Source organism: Schistocerca serialis, chromosome 9 (genome assembly GCF_023864345.2).
Source record: "Schistocerca serialis cubense isolate TAMUIC-IGC-003099 chromosome 9, iqSchSeri2.2, whole genome shotgun sequence".
Classification (NCBI taxonomy): Eukaryota; Metazoa; Arthropoda; class Insecta; order Orthoptera; family Acrididae; genus Schistocerca; species Schistocerca serialis.
Genome location: NC_064646.1, coordinates 490267146 through 490289316, shown reverse-complemented (window position 1 = coordinate 490289316; position 22171 = coordinate 490267146). Strand labels below are relative to the sequence as shown.

The 22171-nt window shown below is 41.0% G+C and overlaps 1 protein-coding gene across 1 annotated transcript in view; it reads left to right on the top strand.

Moving 5' to 3' along the window:
- The window catches only part of LOC126419730 (uncharacterized), a 203762-nt gene extending 186141 nt beyond the window's left edge, over positions 1-17621 (top strand). Inside the window, exon 4 of the mRNA XM_050086909.1 lies at positions 17487-17621. The gene's annotated coding sequence lies outside the window, so the exon portion shown is untranslated. The remainder of the gene's footprint in view (positions 1-17486) is intronic.
- The last annotated feature ends 4550 nt before the right edge of the window (positions 17622-22171 follow it).

The window sequence follows — 22171 nt, the reverse complement described above, 5'->3', positions numbered from 1 at the left end:
CACGATCCGTTACAGCCATGCGGATAAGATGCCTGTCATCTCGACTGCTAGTGATACGAGGCAGTTGGGATCCAGCACGGCGTTCCTTATTACCCTCCTGAACCCACCGATTCTATATTTTGCTAACAGTCATTGGATCTCGACCAACGCGAGCAGCAATGTCGCGATACGATAAACCGCAATTGCGATAGGCTACAATCCGACCTTTATCAAAGTCGAAAACGTGATGGTACGCATTTCTACTCCTTACAGGAGGTATCACAACAACGTTTCACCAGGCAACGCCGGTCAACTGCTGTTTGTGTATGAGAAATCGGTTGGAAACTTGCCTCATTTCAGCACGTTGTAGGTGTCGCCACCTGCGCCAATCTTGTGTGAATGCTCTGAAAAGCTAATCATTTCCGTGGTGTAGCAATTTTAATGGCTAGCAGTGTATTTACGGATTTGATAAGCTATGTGCACGGTTTACGGCGTGCACAGTTAGCCCTCACCACTCAGCTACAAGTTTACGTCAGTGCCACCAGGGGGTAACATACTGCAGCAGACTTTTATCCACGTTCGCTTGGCATAAATCCCGCTAGGCAATAGCACACTCCATAGATTTCCAATTCATTCACTACATAGTAACATTAGATGAGACATCAGTATATGTTATAGTTATACTGATAGTTAAACCTATTTTGTGGGGTTATAAAAGAGATATAGTACATTAAGTTTTGAAATTTATCATACAGTAATCCATTTGGGGCGGTGAGAACCATAAAGCACATCATCGTCGATTGGGGGACTGTAGCATTTTTTCATGCTTCTGACATCTGTTGATCTTATGGTGGGTCAAGTTTATCTGTACTGCAAATAAGCATGGCTACCAGCGAACATTTAACAAAGAAGTGTATAGTAAACCTAAGTTGCTGTGTGGGTGCAATGTAAGAGCGCTCGATTTTCAACCTGGAAGTTAATTCGTTAAGTAATACATGAATTAGAGACCTTGTACATTTTTCCGAAAAGATTAAAAAGCACTGCCAAGCACTTAAATGTGATTTGCAGAGTATCCATGTAGATGTAGATGTAGAAATATCGGCGGTATGTGGTGTGTATTTTGTTTGTAAACTGGGTTTTTACATTCAGATACGGTGCTTACTGTTGACAACAGTAATGCCCACTCTGTTCTTGGCCATGGAGCTCGTATTCAGTAGCGAATAACACAACTGCATTTCAGGTGCGTTTATATTTTTACAGATGTAATGACAATATGATTTTTACACCCATTTTTATTCAATAGTTAGGATGATTACTGTTTCCGGTATATTGTACATAAGGGTGTCTACTCTATTTTTGTTCTTAACGAGACGACTGAACCCATGAAATTGTGTGATTCAAATTATTTACATACGTAATGACGACAGGATACTTGTAGTTCCCTTTTTTATATCAAACAATCATGATAGTTCTGTATTTTCGCAGTTACTTACTGTTTTACTTGTGTAACGACGATACGACTTTTGTTAAGCACTGGTTTTTGTTCCTCTTGTGTTGTTCATAGTGGTTCTGTTCTACTTTTGTTTTTACGAAGTTTCTGTTAATTGACTGAATAACTATATGGTGTCTTTTACGCTTGATTGTCATATCTGTAGTCCGTTCAACTGAATATTTCATTTATGTATTCACAGCGTAATAATTGTAAGTAATTTTTGCATTCTACTGTTAAGGTGAGCTTGTATCGAGAAGTATTTTTCAGTTCAACCTCTCGCAGCTAAGTCATTAGCTTTGGTTGAAACGAATATGATAGCATACAACCGAAATACTGCAGTAGACAGATGCCGAGCAGGATGTTTACATGTTAACACCTTTGGTTTAGCGACCGTGCCTGGACAGTCCAGTACAGCACAGCACGTTGGTTTGTTCCCTGAATCCACTGACGGCTGTGCTTCTGTGAGGCGATCGACGACTGTTTAAATGTTTTCTTCGTGTTCCAGGATGTGTGTTTTTCGTTTTACGTATGGAATATTTCTCCGGAACAAGCTCTGTGCCATGCTCTCTGGACGAATTTCAGCCTAAAACTGATAGCTGTAAAAAAAACTTTTTTAACCCTATGTGCGTCACATTTAGAAAAAAATTGGGGAAAATTTTTTTGTGATGAATATTTAGTGTATATGTTGCTCATATGCCATATCCATTGCAAAAGTTCTTTTGAAGCTATTGGTTAATAAATAAAATAATGATTCCAAATGGCATCATTAGAAATTACATAATAATTACCCCAAAAAATGCATACGTAACTGTATTGTAAAGTTACCGTATTTCTTTCCCTAGCCCTTGAGGAACTACATAAAGTTGGTTTCACAACCAACAATTTCAGTATACACAGAATAAAACTAAGCACCTCAGTTATTGTTCACTCACAAATGCAGTAGCACAACTCACGACACTTCTCTGTTCTGCACTTCAAACAAACGGCGAGTCATGAAAGGAAACGCCACTGTCATCTGTTGGCCAAACTTGGAACTACGTGAAGCGATGCCAAACGGTATCATTGAAGCATTGGGAAGCTCAAGAAAAAACCAGGAATATTTAATGATGCCATTTAGAATCGCAGACGCAGAAAGGGTTAAGTACGATTTCATCAACAGGACGTAAATTCCCACTAACACAAAAGTTGCGAAACGGATAGTAACGAAAGCTTAAAAATTATTTCGTCCTTGCATAAACTGTACTCAATTATTGACCCATGGCTGGCTCGCGTCATGCCTTGTTTTTTTATCATTGGGTGCAGTCCAGTGGTGCCTTATTTCTTCTTCGGTTACCGCCATAACGTTGCAGTCTTCTCTCCGTGAATGGCAGCAGCAGAGTGTATCGATACTAGTACTACTGTACTATCTGTGGTGTGGCGAATATATTTTCCAGGTGTGCTGTGTGTGGCAGTTGGGAGCTCAGTCGGGGCGCAGCAGCAGTGAAGTCGGGAGTCGGGATGCAGCAGCATTGAAGTTCAGTCAGGCACGGAGTTCAGTCGAGGGGGCGAAGCAGTCGGGGACGGAGCGCCAGTGAGGCGCGGACAGCCAGTACTTGCCGAGCGATGGTCACTCACATGTGCTGTCCGACGGAAGGAGACTCGAGCGGGAACGACAGTTGGTTGGTCGTTCGGTCGGTCGTCTCATCTGGCGACATATATTTGGTCTTTTGTCCATTTCTGGGCCTCGTCAGCTGGTCATCTTGCCAGACGTGGGTCGGTTACTCCCTTGTGCAGAGATGTCGGGTGGCCAATGGGCCAGTGTTACCTCTGCATGGGGGTTCCGAGCCAGTGCCCCCGGGTCGCCGTGTCTCCGAGTTCCGAACGGACATCGAGTCGGGGCGCAGCATCAGTGAGGTCCAGATAGCCATGATGCGCCCGACCGTTGCCGACACACATAACCTGAGTGGCGATGGCCTTGCTTGGCCGTTCGGTCGGTCGTCTGATCAGACGACATGTATGTGGTCGGCGACCAACTATCGGCTCTGTGTGTGTGTGTGTGTGTCGACTTGTGATTAGTCTTTGTTGTTGTTCAGTGAAGTCACTGGGCTAGCAGGACAGAGCGGATGCGGTTATATTTGTGGAAAGGGGCCAAAATAAGTTACTGTCAGTTGCACTCAACATATAAACTTTATTTCTTAAAACACACAGTCACACAAGCAAGAATCAAAACTCTCAAAGTTTTAACGAAAGACCTCCTTTGATTAAATTTAGATCAGCTGAAGGCCTCATCGAAAATGCAAGGCACAAGGCCTAAGCAAGGAACTGATATACAGGAGTTCTTCTGAAGGTTTCACTTCTTTAGAAATTTTTTTTATCTTCAATGTAAACAGGCGGAAAGCCTTAGCTTAAATTTTTTCCGTAGAACTCGGCTGAAGGCCTCACATTAGTCAAGAAATGTGTTACAGCTTAAGGCTGAGACAAAGATTTTCAAATTTTAAATAGGCTGAAAACTCGGCTAAAGGCCGCATTTCAACAAAAGAATTTAATGGCTTAAGGCCTAGGAAGAAGAGCTTTCAATTTGAAAAGGCTGAAAGCCTTATCTTGAAATATTTCGTGTGTAATTCGGCTGAAGGCCTCATACTAAGGAATAAGAATCTTATGACTTAACGGCAATTAATTTCAGAGAGTTAAAACTCGGATGAAGGCCACACACCATGCTGAAAACAATTTTATGGCTAAAGGCCTAATGGGAACAGCCTCTAAATTTCAACTAAAATATGCTAAAGGCCTTATCCTAAAATGCTTCACATAACTCTCAGCTGAAGGCCACATACGAAACCCAAACAATCTCATGGCTTAAAGGCCAGACAAAGAAATTTCCAATTTTCAAATAAAGCTGGAAAGCTCGGCTGAAGGCCACATAAAAACTAGAAAATATTTCTTACGGTTTAAGGCCTAGACAAAATTTTTCAACTTTAGAGTTGAAAAGGCTGAAAACACGGCTGAAGCCCACATACCAAATTGAAACCAATTTACAGCTTAAAGCCTAGGCACAAGGAATTTTCAATTTTAATTTTGAAAGGCTGAAACTCGGCTGAAGGCCACATATCAAACAAGAAACAATTTTTTCTTACAGCTTAAGGCCTAAGAAGAAAAGCCTTGCAATTTTAATAAGCTCGGCTGAAGGCCATACAGAGTACTTAAGACTATAAAGGAAATCACTATGTGAAACACAAGGAGCGGCGCTCAGAAGGTTCCAAGGATCGGCCTGGGAAGGTAAGACCAACGCACGTTTAGGTGAGACAGGCAGCCAGACCGACAACCTCTTAATTGGAAGGCAACCCAACCGAAAGCCAGTCGACGAGCCAACCACAAGATCAGTTCTGCTCCACCAGACCAGCAAAACGACAACAAAATGTCATAGCTCAATGTTCTGGATACTGGTGCCAATCCAGCCAACTCAGAATAAACGCCTAAAACTACCAACAACACCCGAGCTTTCGAACTACACGCCGTGCTGGACAGCATCAACACGACGAGGAAAATACACTGTCAAAAACTGCATCAACTACCAGGGCAGGTCACCGGAACGTCAACGGCCACAAGTCAGAAGAGACCGCAGGTACACTTCATTAATGAAGGACTGAATTAAATTAAGTTAAAAACCACACAGGAGGACGGCTGCAATTCTAGCCAACTTCAAAGCACACACGTTGTTGCTCGTGGGAATCTCCCAGAAAGCGAAAACCAGGCTCAAACGAAGAGATGTGATAGTAGTTGAGGCTTGATAGTAGGATGAGTGAGCACTCAACCTTCGTGTCCAGGATCGGTGGGCGACGATTTGTGTAACCCTCGCAAGAAGCGCCTCACAACTCCAACCGCGCGAGCACGCCGCCAGCGGCTCCGGCCTGACAACGCGCCACGGAGACTTCCTCACTGCTCTGCCCCAACCGACCGAATGCCACACACCGTACAGTAGGAAAATATATCCGCCACACCAAAGACAGTACGGCAGTACTAGTATCGATACACTCTGCTGCTGGCTCTAACGGAGAGAAGACAGCAACGTTATGGCGATAACCGAAGAAGAAATAAGGCACCACTGGACTGCAACCAATGATAAAAAACAAGGCATGACGCGAGCCAGCCACTGCTCAATTATGTACAAAACAACAGAATTCCACAGAAACAATTCATCCCTTTTTCAAATTATGGACATTATTAACATTATTATTAATATTATTATTATTACTGATATTATTATTATTATAATTATTATTATTGACAGCAGTTGAAGCTGTAAAATATGTTGCCCGCATCTCGTGGTCGTGCGGTAGCGTTCTCGCTTCCCACGCCCGGGTTCCCGGGTTCGATTCCCGGCGGGGTCAGGGATTTTCTCTGCCTCGTGATGGCTGGGTGTTGTGTGCTGTCCTTAGGTTAGTTAGGTTTAATTAATTCTAAGTTCTAGGGGACTGATGACCATAGATGTTAAGTCCCATAGTGCTCAGAGCCATTTGAACCATTTGTAAAATATGTTGATAAGCATAACTATTATACAGCATATGACAGGCCGCTGTGACCGAGCGTTTCTAGGCGCCTCAGACCGGAAACGCGCTGCTGCTATGGTCGAAGGTTCGAATCCTGCCTCAGGCATGGATGTGTGTGATGTCCGTAGGTTGGTTAGGTTCAAGTAGTTGTATGTCTAGGTGACTGATGACCACAGATGTTAAGTCACATAAGGCTTAGAGTCATATGAACCATGTACAGCACACGCTAATTCAGAGTATACAACTATGAGCCGCCACTGTGGACGAATGTGTCAGCACTGCCAACAGAGACATCCAGTAGATCAGCGAGGTGTTTGGCTCTGAGCAGTATGGGACTTAACTGCTGTGGTCAACAGTCCCCTAGAACTTAGAAGTACTTAAACCTAACCTAAGGACATCACACACATCCATGCCCGAGGCAGGATTCGAACCTGCGAACGTAGCGGTCGCGCGTTTCCAGACTGTAGCGCCTAGAACCGTTCGGCCACTCCGGCCGGCAGCGAGGTGTTTGATCGTGATTAGACGATCACCTCGAAAGAGAATTGTCGCATATTTAAAAAAATGCAACACCTGGAAGGCTACCGAACAGGAGCCAGAACGAATAACTTACCTTGAAAGTTCTGAGAGTTCAAAGGAGACGCCACAGGAAGGGCGTGGGTTTGGGCGTTGGCCATAAATGTTATGTACACTCACGAGGTATCACGTGAGCTGACTTGTTGAGCCGCGAGGGCCGCAGTGCGTTGGCGGTGACCGTGATGTGGTCGTACTTGAGGCCGCACTTGACAGTGTCCAGAAGCGTCAGCAGTGTGGTCTGCCCGCACAGTACAAAGGCGGAGGTGGCGTAGCTCGTGGGACAGTTCAGAAGAGACAGCGGTCCAAGAGGGACCTGTATAGCTCTGGCCTGCGAGCTGGACTTTTTGTATTTGCCCTGGTTCTCCTCACGCTCATACGTAGCCGTGTACCTCCCTCCATGGGACTTTGCAATCAGGACTACTGTAATTTCATTCAAGTCATTATCCAAAGTGATTCAGATGAGCAATTAAAGACTGCAGTTATTCAAGTCTTACCTTTGCTCGATTATTACCCGTCAGCTTTCTATAACTCTTTCAGACTTCCCGTTAGCCATCCCCACGTTAGCTGACTGGACGGACCTTCTCCAGTCTCCAGTGCACTGAGTGTCTGTACCGCTCCCTGGACGCGACACACTGCCGCACGTTCCAGCACTGCTGGAGCCACAGCTGTGTACAGCCGGTGGGCGCACGGGAGATGGACTGGTTTGCGCGACCTTTTTTGCGATGACGACGTACGCCTCACCCAGCGGTTCACTCTGCAAGCGTCTGTGAATATCTGAGTGCTCTTGTTTTCCGCTGAAAGAAACACAATGACACGTCTCTGCTTGCAACGCACATCCGCTACAGACGCCATTTTCAAAGCCATATACAGGATGGTCCAGTGATAGTGACCGGGACAAATATCTCACGAAATAAGCATCAAACGAATAAACTGCAACGAACGAAACTCGTCTAGCTTGAAGGCGGAAACCGGATGGCGCTATGCTTGACCCGCTAGATGGCGCTGCCATAGATCAAACGCATATTAACTGCGTTTTTTTTAAAATAGGAACCCCCATTTTTTATTACATATCGTGCAGTACGTAAAGAAATATCAACGTTTTAGTTGGACCACTTTTCTCGCTTTGTGATAGATGGCACTGTAATACTCACAAACGTATAATTACATGGTATCACGTAACATTCCGCCAGTGCGGACGGTATTTGCTTCGTGATACATTACGCGTGTTAAAATGGACCGTTTACCAATTGCGGAAAAGGTCGATATCGTGTTGATGTATGGCTATTGTGATCAAAATGCCTAACGGGCGTGTGGTATGTATGCTACTCGGTATCCTGGACGACATCATTCAAGTGTCCGGACCGTTCGCCGGATAGTTACGTTATTTAACGAAACAGGAAGTGTTCAACCACATGTGAAACGTCCACCACGACCTCAAACAAATGATGATGTCCAAGTAGGTGTTTCAGCTGCTGTCGCGGCTAATCCGCACATCAATAGCGGACAAATTGCGCGAGAATCGGGAATCAAGAAAAATTCGTTGTTGAGAATGCTACATCAACATCGATTGTCGCCCGGACCATATTTCTATGCACCAGGAATTGCATGGCGACGACTTTGAACGTCGTGTACAGTTCTGCCACTGGGCACAAGAGAAATGACCGGACGATGACAAATTTTTTGCACGCGTTCTATTCAGCGACGAAGCGTCATTCACGAACGGCGGTAACGTAAATCGGCATAATATGCACTATTGGGCAACGGAAAATCCACGATGGATGCGACAAGTGGAACATCAATGACCTTGGCGGATTGATCTATGATGCGGCATTATGGGACGAAGGATAATTCGCCCCCATTTTATCGATGGCAATCTAAATGGTGATATGTATGCTGATTTCCTACATAATGTTCTACAAGATGTTTCACTGCATGACAGAATGGCGATGTACATACAACATGATGAATGTCTGGCACATAGCTCGCGTGCGGTTGAAGCCGTATTGAATAGCATATTTCATTTCGTCGAAGCACCATACCATGGCCCACACGTTCACCGGACCTGACGTCCCCGGATTTCTTTCTGTGGGGAAAGTTGAAGGATATTTGCTATCGTGATCCACCGACAACGCCTGACAACATGCGTCATCGCATTGTCAATGCATGTGCGAGGACTACGGAAGGCGAACTACTCGCTGTTGAGAGGAATGTCGTTATACGTATTGCCAAATGCATTGAGGTTGACGGACATTATTTTGAGCATTTATTGCATTAATGTGGTATTTATAGGTAATCACGCTGTAACTGCACGCGTTCTCAGAAATGATAAGTTCACAAAGGTACATGTATCACATTGTAACAACCGAAATAAAACGTTCAAATGTACCTATGTTCTATATTTTAATTTAAAAAACGTACCTGTTACCAACTTTTCGAGTAAAATTGTGGATCATATGCTTGTGACTATTACAACGCCATTTATCACAAAGCGAAAAAAGTGGTGCAACTGAAACATTCATATTTCTTTACGTACAACACGAATATGTAATAAAAAAATGATTGTTCCTATTTAAAAAAAAAACGGAGTTGGTATCCGTTTGACCTATGGCAGCGCCATCTAGCGGGCCAACCATAGCGCCATCTGGTTTCCCCCTTCGAGCTAGACAAGTTTAGTTCTTTGCAGTTTTTTCGTTTGACGCTTACTTCTTGAGATATTTGGCCCGGTCACGATCAATGGACCACCCTGTATAGAACCGCCACCTCTCGGAACTCCGTGAAACTACAAGGGTGGAGGATGGAATATTCCACGACGTGCCACAACAAATTCCGCATATTTCTTATTGAATGCCAAACGTATGCAATATTCATTAAGCAAAGGCCACCCAAGACTACAAGAACTAACCTGGGACTTATTGCAATACCAAATAGTGCATCATAGTTGGAGGGGGACATTACGCTTCGGGAAAAGTGAATATTAAAGCAGTTATTAATTAATATATATGTGCCTAAATAAACTCTGACATGTTTCATTACTAACTTCTTTACAATAGTAGTCTGTGAAAGGAAAATTGAAAATATATAGGAAAAATAGAAAACATGTTTTAACTCATCTTGATAATTTAATAATATTTTTATGCCGTCACACCATGAACCACAGACCTCACTGAGAGGAGTTTGTAACGTGCATCAATACAGACAGACGTACCGTGGGTGCAACCACAGTTGGCAGTACTCTGCGTAATTTCGGTTTTACAAATGCCTTTTCATTTCACAAAAGGCGGTAAGCACTAAGTTGTTGTGCTTCTTAACCCCGTCGGCGTTCATTTGCTCCCGAGAGAGTTTGGCGCCGAATTTGAATTTTGTTTACTTTTTCTCTCTCATTCTGCGTGTGTGTGTGTGTGTGTGTGTGTGTGTGTGTGTGTGTGTGTGTGTGTGTGTGTGTGTGCGCGTGTGTGTGTGTGCGCTCGCGTGCGCGCACGTCCCTGCACGTATGTGTGTATGTGTGTAAGCTCCTTTAGCTGTTTGTGTTGCCTTTTCTGTAAAGTTCCTTCAATGTGGCAAATAATGTGCCTTTACAGATTGCAGTGTTTTCATTTAAAACTTGTTTACCTTCTGCTGTTGCCTCTTATATGTGAAATTTCTTTTCTACTGTCAGTTTGTGGTGTAGACTGTGGCCGGATGTAAGTATTTTTAAATCTGTTGCTATTGTAATTGTGTGTTGGTTACGGACTGTTAGGTCGTCAGTAAATGTGCTCTAGGTATTGTTACCTTTTAGGGCTCTGAGGTGTTCTGAGTGTCTTGTTTAAAAGTTTTGCATGTTTTTTCTATCTAATTGGCAAGTGCTGCTTGTGAGTTAATATTTCCTGATCTGTTGAATTTATCTGTGTGTGTCTTCCGTGTTCTGAGTTTTTTCTGTGTTGTATTGTCTGTCCTGTGTTCTATCTGAAATCCGTGTTTCTTCAGTATATTGCCTATTCTGTGGACAGTTCTGTTATTGTAGGTGAGAATGTGCCATTTTATTTCGTGTGTGTATTGTTGCACTTTTGTACCTTGCATTTGGTCATTGTTTGTATGTTGTGTTGGTAAGGGTTGTGTAAGATTTTGTGTCTGTCTTGCGTTCGTTCCTTTTCTGTTTACAAGTGCATTGATTTAATTTCTCTATCGTATGAGGCTTGTAACCAGTTTCCTCTACTACACATCAAGCATCAGATCATTTGATGCCACATCATTGTAACTTGTTTTCCAATAAATGATATTCTGTTCAGTCTGCGGAGCATGATCTGAAGCTTCTTGTTTGTGTGCTACTGGGTGGTTCGACAGATTGTGAATGGTGATGCTTTGATGCTTATAGTTATCGATTTTCTGAATATTGTGAAGTCATGGATGTTTTTCGTTATTCGTATGGGGATATCTATAAAATTTAGTGTGTTGTCTGTTTCTTTTTCTAAAGGGAATTGCAGTTTTGGGTGTAAGTTGCTTATTTCATTGTGTAGCTGTTCTATATGTATGTATGGTTCATTAGTCAGGCATATTATGACATCGATGTGACGGTACCAGTATATACGTTGGACTTTTTTGGCCTTATTATGTATCTGGAGATCCTGTTCTGTAAATTGTTCATGAATATGTTCACCACCAGGTAACTAATTGGTAATCCAATTGGCAGGCCTTTATTTTGGGAATAAAATTTTTTGTTGAACCTGGGAATTTTGTGCTGTTACACTCTTAAATGTTGTTGCTGTTTCATTAATGTGTGATACTGGTGGATTTCCTTGTTGACTGAGTCGAGGTTGATTGTTTAATTTATTGGAATACAATGTGCCATCAAATTATATGATGCTTGGTGTGTAGCAAAGGAAAATTGTTACAAGCCCCATTTGGTAGAGAAATTAAACCAACATATTCGTAATCAGTAATGGAACGAACATGCGACACAGACACAATATCTTACACAGCCCGTATCAACACAAAATACAGACAATGACCACATGCAATATACAAGAGTGCAACAACACACACACAAAACGAAATGGCACATTCTCACCTACAATAACAGAACTGTCAACAGAATAGGCAACATATTGAATAAACATAGACTTCAGATAGGATACAGTACAGTCAACACAACACAGAAAAATTCAGAACACAGCAGATACCCACAGACAAATTCAACGGAGCAGGAATACAAGAACTCGCATGCAACGCTTGCCAATAAGTATACATAGGACAAACATGCAGGAACTTTTAAACAAGATACTCAGAACACCTCACAGCCATAAAAAGTAATTGCATCTATAGCTCATTCCCTCACCGCCTAATAGCCCGTAACCAAAACCCAACTACAATAGCAACAGATTAAAAAAAAAAAAAACAAACAAACTTAAATCTGGCCACAGTTTATACCACAAACTGACAGTAGAAAAGGGCTTCCGCGTACAGAAGGCATACAAATTTTAAATGAAAACACTACACTATGTAAAGGCACATTATTTAACAAATTGAAGGGACTTTACAGAAAAGGCAACATCAACAGCTAAAGGAAATTAAAACACACACACACACACACACACACACACACACACACACACACACACACACAGAGTGAGAGAGAGAGAGAGAGAGAGAGAGAGAGAGAGAGAAAGACAGGAAAGAGAGAGACAAAGTAAACAAAATTCAAATTCGGCGCCAAAATCTCTCGGGAAGTAATGTACACCGATGGAATTAGGGTACACAACAACGTAGTGCTCACAGCGGTTTGCGAAGTGAAAAGGCATTTGTAAAACCGAAATTACGCAAAGTACATTAATATGTGTGTGCAGCTCTCTGAATGCGAAAGAAGAAGGATCAGGCACAACAAAACGTGAGTAATAACGAATATATACGCAAAACATTTTGCCATGAAAAAATAACGTTTCTTAAAAAGCAAGGGATGTGTTAACTTGCCAATGAAATTCATGCTTGCATCGCTTGGTTTGCAGATGACAAGGTATCAATGCAGAACACCATACAGATGGTCCTGCAAAACCATATACTGTAAAATCACGGTAAGAAGAAAAATGAACAAAAACCTTATTTAGACCTCACTTTGACAGATCAGCTACAGCCTAAAATATATTCATTTTTTACAGTTTTCAATAGACAAAACCCATGATGATGCCATAGAGGTGCCGAAATATCTTTGGATAACGAAAAAATAACGTTTTTTTTTTGCATAAAAGGCGGAACCTTTATCCAATAATTTAACTGCAAACACGGAAAGAAATACAAGAGCTACAGATCCAAAATATGAACCTTCTAACTGTGAAGCGAACTTTTAAATTTTGGGTCAAAATTATCACCTGTAGCTGTACTCCTTTCGATTGTCAAAACTAGCAAACTAGAGAGCAGAGCTTGACTCGTACTAGACCTAAGGTGATTCTTAATTAGTTCGAGTTATGAAAAACTCATCTCTCATGATCCTCCCGAGAAATCTCTATGTCAAAATGAAATTCGGAAAAATATTCAGTTACGAACAGTAATACCCTTAAATGTGTCCAACCAACAGGCTCTGTTTCTTAGAACTTTGGTAGCTAGCAAGATATCTTGTTAGTAGCAAGATATCTTGTTAGGCGTGGAATTTCTGCGAAGATACCATCTACAGAAATCTCATTATAATTGTAAACCATTCTTTTGTCCAGTAGTTGGAAGTTTCCGCTTCACAGATCTGATCAGATAGCTGTGCTCTAAAAGAGCAGAGCGTTCTGATATACGTTTCACGATTTTGCAACGTGTACCTGTTTCTCGCAGAAACCTGTCGATGCACTGTGACGTTGACCTTCTCCGTTCCTGTTGCAAAGGCCCTGCAGCCTTCTCTCCAGGCACAGTTTTTTTTTTCTTGTTGATAGTTCCACTTTTTGCCACAGTATTACCAACTTTGTCATACGTATCCGTTGCAGAAATAAGTACTTTGGCAGCAAGATAATTCCTTTGAGATTTTCAGTTTCTTCGCATACGTCCTCTCTCTCTGGTTCTTCAATTTCCATGCGTGTGGCTGTTTTTGCGTTATGTATGTATTCACTCCAGAATTGAGGTAATTTTATATCTTTCGCATGTCGTTTTGGTCTGATGCTTTTTGAAAACTTGATGCTGAAGGGATGAAGGGTTTAGAAGCTTTAACAACATTCAGCACTGAGGTGACCAGTGACTGGTCTTTCACAACTTTGTCCCTCTCTTTTTTGACAACTGTGCTCCACTTGTGAGATGTTTTATGTTTATGTATAATTTTAGATTATATTTATGAAAAAATAAATAAATTTTACTTAAAATATATTTTTTAGTCGATAAGGACAATTGTTAGTTGATAAAAAAGAATAATTAAAAAAACTGAATTCTTTAAGCACAGGCAGCATTTACTTATTGGAACTTATTGACACGTTACGTGCAAAATGAGACAGGCGAAATACCCTCAGACATCAAGAAGAATATAATAATTCCAATCCAAAAGAAAGCAGGTGTTGACAGATGTGAAAATTACCGAATTATAATAAGTCACAACTGCAAAATAGTAACGCGAATTCTTTACAGACGAATGGAAAAACTGGTAGAAGACGACCTCGGGAAAGATCATTTCGGATTCCGTATTAATGTTTGAACACGTGAGGCAATACTGTCTCTACGACTTATCTTAGAAGAAAGATTAAGGAAAAGGCATACCTACGTTTCTAGCATCTGTAGACTTAGAGAAAGCTTTTGACAATGTTGACTGCAATACTCTCTTTCAAATTCTAAAGGTGGCAGGGGTAAAATACAGGGATCTAAAGGCTATTTACAATTTGTACAGAAACCAGATGGCAGTTATAAGAGTCGAGGGACATGAAAGGGAAGCAGTGGTTGGGAAAGGAGTGAGACAGGGTTGTAGCCTCTCCCCAATGTTATACAATCTGTATATTGAGCAAGCAGTAAAGGAAACAAAAGAAAAATTCGGAGTAGGTGTTAAAATCTATGGAGAAGAAATAAAAACTTTGACGTTCGCCGATGACATTGTAATTCTGTCAGAGACAGCAAAGGACTTGGAAGAGCAGTTGAACGGAATGAACAGTGTCTTGAAAGGAGGATATAAGATGAACATCAACAAAAGCAAAACGAGGATAATGGAATGTAATGCAATTAAGTCGGTTGATGCTGAGGGCATTAGATTAGCAAATGAGACACTTAAAGTAGTAAAGGAGTTTTGCTATTTGGGGAGCAAAATAACTGATGATGGTCGAAGTAGAGAGGATATAAAATGTAGACTGGCAGTGGCAAGGAAAGCGTTTCTGAAGAAGAGAAATTTGTTAACATCGAGTATAGATTTAAGTGTCAGGAAGTCGTTTCTGAAAGTATCTGTATGGAGTGTAGCCATGTACGGAAGTGAAACATGAATGATAAATAGTTTGGACAAGAAGAGAATAGAAGCTTTCGAAATGTGGTGCTACAGAAGAATGCTGAAGATTAGATGGGTAGATCACATAACTAATGAGGAGGTATTGAGTAGAATTGGGGAGAAGAGGAGTTTGTGGCACAACTTGACTAGAAGAAGGGACCGGTTGGTAGGTCATGTTCTGAGGCATCAAGTGATCACAAATTTAGCAGTTGTGGAGGGTAAAAGTCGTAGAAGGAGACCAAGAGATGAATACACTAAGCAGATTCAGAAGGATCTAGGTTGCAGTAAGTACAGGGAGATGAAGCAGCTTGCAGAGGATAGAGTAGCATGGGGAGCTGCATCAAACCAGTCTCAGGACTGAAGATCACAACAACAACAACGTGCAAAATAAAGGAAATACTAGTACCGTACGTAAACAGTGTTTATGAATTATAGCATAAAAGTTTTGTAGCATCAAAATACCTGAGTTTGTTTAACATTTTTGGGAAGCGTTTTGCACACAGTTCCCGTACAAGTAGCACACAATGTTAATGTTTGCGCAAGGGCAGTGTGACGTACTTTATTTTCTGCAATATTTGGTCCAGTTCGTATCTCCTCGTGTTTTTGATGCTCCTCATGCTATTGCTGATTTGGTGCCTTTGTTTCTGTATCCATTAGACACAACTTCAGTCTCTCTAATAATATGGGGTATTTAGCTATTGCTAATTTCCTGAGAATTTTTCCATTATATATTAGTATTAAGCTCCTAAAGAAATATCCTTTTATTTTATCTTTTTATTGGGACCATTTCGTAAAGGAGATAAGTAATGAGCAGACGTTAAAAAATTAGAAGATAGCGAGGGGCCATATACTTATTTTGCGCGTTGCACAAATGTTCGCACACGTCCAGCTTTCCCTTAGTGCAGTTATAGAGTCACATTTTTATGGAGACACCTGTATCTTCACATATGTCAACATTGCTTATATTAGAACTAAACAGTGAGACTTCAGGGGAACGTAAAACACATACACATTGTCTTGTAAAACAAAGCAAACTTGAATTCAACGTCTCTGTATTTATTGGGCAGGAGCTCAGCAGGAATTTCGCGTTTATTCTTGTTCAGTCTCCCTTTAGTCAGTTTCAAGTTGATCAACGTCGTGGCATGCTGGACACCAGTATGTCAGCTATCAATGGTTGTATTTCTTCCTCAGTCTTTTATGTGAGTAACAAGATGTTTAAAAACATTTGAAAGCTGTATATCTTTACCTGAAATGTGCCGTATCCTACTACCGCTTCCACCTTTAGTTCCAACTTTCTTTGGATTTTGCGGCAAATACTGCCTAAATGAGCAACACCCTCGAAATGGAGTTACTAAGCAGTCATCAGATAGTCTTTAGGACTTGAAAGGGCCTGGGCCGAGACCCTTAGGGTTGCAGGATTTCAAAGCGAGGAGTTCGGTGGTAAAGGCCTGTCCTGTTGGCGCTCTGCTCACTAATGAAATGGCGTGAGTGAGACATACATTTATTCCACTTAAGTGTTACCATAAAATCATTTCCGTGACAGTAAGGGCAGTGGACGCAGCATGCAGCCTTGGAACACACTGACTCATCTACCTAGAAATATGACGACAATTTCAGACTGCCAATTTCTGCTTCCCTTAGATTAGCTGTCATAATTCACATTCTTAATTCACTGCAAATTATTCGAACAACGGGCAGTGAGTTACTCAGTTTTCAAGTATCGTAATAAAGATGACGAATAACGAAAAGATAACCACCTCGTCGTCATGCTGTGATGTGAGACTTACAATTTGAAATAATCAAACTTTTTAATCAATACTTTGCCTGCGATCGTAAGTTATATGAGATGACATTCACTTACTTAATATTATTTTCTGAATTTTATCCGCGGTCCCCAAACAAAATACGCTACTCCAGTGAAGTAGTTGAGGGTATTTGTCTGTAGTGTAGCCTTGTGCGGAAGTGAAACATGAATAGTAATCAGTTTAGACAAGAAGAGAATGGAAGGTTTTAAACTATAGCGTTACAGAAGACTGCTGAATATTTGATGGGAAGAGGGTATCACGTACTAGGAGGTACTGAATCGAATAGAGAAAAAAAAGCAATTTGTCTTGCAACTTGAATAAAAGAAGGGGTTGGTTGACAGGATCAGATGGATGTAGGCTGCAGTTTTCAGAGATGATGAGGCTTGCACGGGATAGACTAGTGTAGAGAGCTGCATCAAATCAGTCCTTGTATTGAAGAGCACAACAACAACTACTACAACAGCAATGTCGATACTTCAGAGACCCTTAGCTTCAGTGAACATTGTATGTTTTGGTCCCACAAATGATACATTTATTTCTGTATACTTATAAGGCAGATTTCGTCTAGTTATGACACCAGCTTTTCTATTTGAGATATAGAAAAAATATATTCGCATTTTAAATCATATGAGTCACTTTTTACAACATTTTATATATTTTCATTTAGTTTTTAGTGGGGGTAAATAAAAACAGTCTCTTCATTTTTGCAGGTATACTACGACAAAGAATGCCCAGAAAGTTCCCAACAAAATGATCAGCCGATCAAAGAGATTCCAGCTCCACCACTTCCGTAATGAAGATGGCTTCACACACTGCGATTACTGCAAGACTCAGCCTCAAGCATCGATGCTAACATTCGGAGTTTCTGTGCGTCACTTAGCCTCCACAACTTCGTATTAACTGCACGTTCTTCCAAAAATAAAGTTTAATCGAAATTACTGTTTCTGTCTGATTACTGTTTTCCTGCTGCTTCCCAGCCAGTTCACTTGCGCTGTCTGATAAAATTCCAAATGCCATCCAAACTGTATGTTTTCTCCTATTTTTCGGTAAAGCGGTCAGGCGAAACTTTCATTTGTCGTGACATAACAAAATATTTGCAGAATCACAAAAATATAAGGCAGATAAGAGAAGACCGACTTGATAAAGCCTGTTTTCGGATGGAGTGCCAGAGTACAAGTTTTATTTCTTGCTGATCACAATTTTGAAACGTTTCTGAGATCAATCTAAGTTCAGAAGATTTCTGGATCTGACAATGAGATTTGTTTGATTTAAAGTTCGCCCTCTTAGTTACAGATCTGTTTTTTTGATGGCTAGTTTATATCAGTGTTTAATTATCTATAGACCTGCGCAACTGCATAAGCAACCAGTCGTATCAGTATGGAACCACATATCACACATGAAATATCCCGGCGAAAAAACTGTATTCTGGATGCAAGAGGACAACGGAAATAACGAAAATTTTTGTATTATATTGTAATTGTAACGTGGGATCTCTAGTGCCGAATATGTCGGCAAATATGATTTGGTTGTTTGTCTGATTTCACAGAAAGAATAAAAACATTAGTAAGTATGTAGCAAGAAGACAGCCTATTGTGTTGGAAGTACCAGTTCAGAGATCTTTCTTACTGTTGCTGCAGTGGAAAAGGGTGAACAGCATTAGCATAATGGAGAAAAGTCCAAAGTTGGAAATAGAAATAACGTCACCACTTAAAAAAGTAACTATTCTCTGCAGATGAACCGTCTAACCACCATCTCATGCTATTATGTCGAAGAAAAGAAAATTATATCGCAAACCTCACAGAAATCCACTGTGGCTTTTTTTGCAGTAGATTTTCTCGCAGTCTGAAATGAAGTAAGAGAAAAACTTACATTATCTCTATACTAAAATCGACATTATAATAAATGAACATTATTCCCGTATATCGTATTGACTGTCCACCAGTCGTCATTCTAGTTCTTGGTACAGTTGTCTATTTGTTCATTCCTGCTTGGATAAAGGAATCCAGCTTTCCGACTAAACTTATACATACTGCTACGTGAATCTTTCACATTTTATTCCGTCTTTTGTACTGTCTCACATCATTACAATGCGTCATTAACACGAACAACTCCTTGACAATCAGTCGTCATTTTACTTAACTGGAACACGATAGTGCAAATCTGTATTTCCCAAGGCACGCGAGTAACGTTACAAATCATGTACGAGGGAAAATAAGCAATTGAAATAGAATTTTCTAAATTATTAGGTGCTTATATTGGTAAGACTTTGAACTGGAAGTCACATGCCACATATCTTACATGACTTAATTCTGCAACTTTCGAATTACGGATTACAGCAGATTTTGGAGATAAGTGTCAAAATACTGACTTTCATTTCCTGTCCTCATTCAGTAATGTTTTATGGCACCATATTCTATAACAACTCTTAGTCAAGAAGGAAGGTATTTGTTCCACACAAGCCCTTTAAACAGTTGTGCATACTGACCATCTGTCTCGCAGTATATTTACTACTTTACGATTTTTATTATCAGCGATCTATTAGTTTGAAAGCTACAGTAACAATCATAGATCCGATACCAGAAGTAGAAGTAACCATCGCCGGTCCTTAGGGTGGCACAGAGACGAGTGACGCATTCAGCCATAAAAAATATTTGACCGGCTGCCAAGTTAGGTGAAGCATTTAATGGGAAATGAAATTAACTTCAAAAGCAAACTGAACTGTTTAGGGACTTCTTCAGCTCCTCTCTACAGTTAAACAGAAGGTTTTTCTTACTCAATATCAACAGGTTCAACCACCATATATGACGTTTGTAAACAAGATCAGATCTTAAGAGTTCCCGTCACATTAAAACTTAGTGCCGGACCGAGACTCGAACTCGGGGCCTTTGTCTTTCGGGGGCAAGTGTTTTACCTACGGAGCTACTCAAGAACGGTTCACGAGTCGTCGTTAGAGCTTTACTTCCTCCAGAATCTCATATGCTACCGGGTCGAGAATTGCGGTTGGGTAGCTCATCTGGTGAGGCACTTGCCGGCGAAAGGCAAAAATTCCGAGTACGAGTTAAACATCCAAGAGATTTCGTTTCAGTGCACAGTCAGAGACGAGAGTTCAGACGGAAGAAGAAAGATGACATACGCACTGTTTTATGTCTGGCCCCTGAAGTGCGTCTTCGGACCGTATCTCTCACGGGAATGGCCGAAGATCCACGAGCCTTCCGACGAAAACACACGCTGTTCTGTGGCTTCATATCTGACGCCTTGTATTATAAATGATTTCTATACTATCGACTGAGTAGTTTTCGTTGATGTCCTGTGATTTTGTTGTAGAGCAAGGTTCTCCTCCTTACTCAACCCGAGCTAGGATTACATTATCATAAACATGACGAGTAAAGGTAAAAAAAAAAATACATGTTCACAATGCGAAAAAAGCTACGATTAAAACAAGAATTAAAAGAAAAACGTACAGTAGGCATATCCATCAAAGTTAAGTATATCGCCCGACAGTTAAAGGGGCAAATATTTGTGTAGTTTATAAGGAAAACATTTTAACCGACATCGTAATTTAATGCTCCACGAAAGAACGCACACGCATGACAGAATGCTTGTAGTAAGAAACTAAAATACCCATTGCACGATCTTTCAGTCGTTGCTAAGAAATACTGTTCTGATCGCTTGGAATTGACATATAACGTGTCGATCTCCTCAGTAGGGACTGAATCTGAGTTATTGCAGAAAATCAGTGACCGGAAGCAACAGACTGGTAGAAAAATATCGTCACTTGACGTAAAAAAGCGGGGATCGTAATGTACTTCCCAGATAATATCACATGATATTATGCAACCGTTCAGGTCATTATGTATTTGAAAGCAAGCGCGTACCTACACCAAGTGAAAACGCAAAGAAGCAACAAAATACAAAGTGCCTGAGCTACAAGCACCGACGTAACCAAGTCTGGAGATGATAGCTCCAACAACAAAAACGTGACTACTCATGTGAGTTATCAGAATGTTATGTGATTTAGGCTGGACAGAAACGGGAAGAAACTTGCTAGCTATTGACATAGCAAACGGAACTCTGTTCCATGGAATACGTAACACAATAAGAGACACACTATCTGATTCCAAAATCTAGCAAATTCATGTGGCGACAAGATACATTTGTAACACACTGAGCAATATAATAAACTACATCGAGATGTCATGAGACGGAAAGACGATGGTACCAGTGTAGAAGCGTGGATTAACGAGAGGTGTACTTGCGATAACCTGTGTGTGTCAAGCTTACGCAGCCCAACGCGTTGACTCCTAAAGAGAGAAGACTTTGTTCTCATTATTACGTATAGTGTTCGACGTGAAATTTTGAAAAAGTACCGCAATGACTGAATTTGCATCGATAGAACGAACTGTTATGGTTTTGAATGAATTATGCCTCTTATGGTTGACGACGTGGGAGAATGTTTACCTTATGTTTTCTTTATTTGAAACACATCAGCAGCTCAAGAAGGGCCATGATTGTTTTTTTTAATGAAATAACAGCAGATAGCAAAACAGAGGCTCAGATGTGTAAATCAGATTTAGCTGAATCATTTTACAATGCTTGAGTTTCAATGAGAAGACCGTGTCACGAGACCACTTTTTGGGTACAGAGACAAGGCATGGATAACAAATATTTGCAAGGAAATTAAATCGGGAAAGGAGAAGCCGACGTGCACAATCTTATGGGACGCCTGATTCATTAAGGACAAGTTATTTTTTGTGAAGACCTTCTACTTATGCTTTGCTCTCTGCAGCTCAGTACTGTACTTTTTTATATTTTCTGCTGATTTCAAAATTCAAGCCGTAAAAAAAATGATTTACAAAAAGAAGCGACTGTGTGTTGTATGAGTTTGGGATCAGCTCCTGCCATCAGCACAGAGCGAGTGCGTAATATAAAAATACCTCTCTTTCGCAAATGCACTTAGTTTCAGAGAGTTTACTTATTCTTTCAATGATGATACAGTGAAATTATCTACTACCAAGATCAAATTGACGCTAAAATCACTGACCGTCGTATTTTGCGCCAAAGTCGGCGTGGCTCTTCAGCCTGGAGACACAGTTGCAGTTAATGGGCTGGGCAGAAATAACGCAATGTCGTTCGCTCAGCGCGACTTGCCCTTAGGAAGGGCGTTCGAAAACAGAATCAGGCACCAGAGCTGCAAAGAGCAAAGTCCATTCCGCTGTGGAACGCGCTACTGTAGCCAAACGCCAGGGGGTAGTACTTTCCGTATACTGCGGCATCCCCCACTAGGTTCGTAGCCTCAAAAAATCATATTTTCTTACTCAAGCAAGCGTTTTCAGATGAAATAAATGTTGTGATTTGTAACTTAAAAGTGCAAGGGTAATAATAGAAATCGAACATC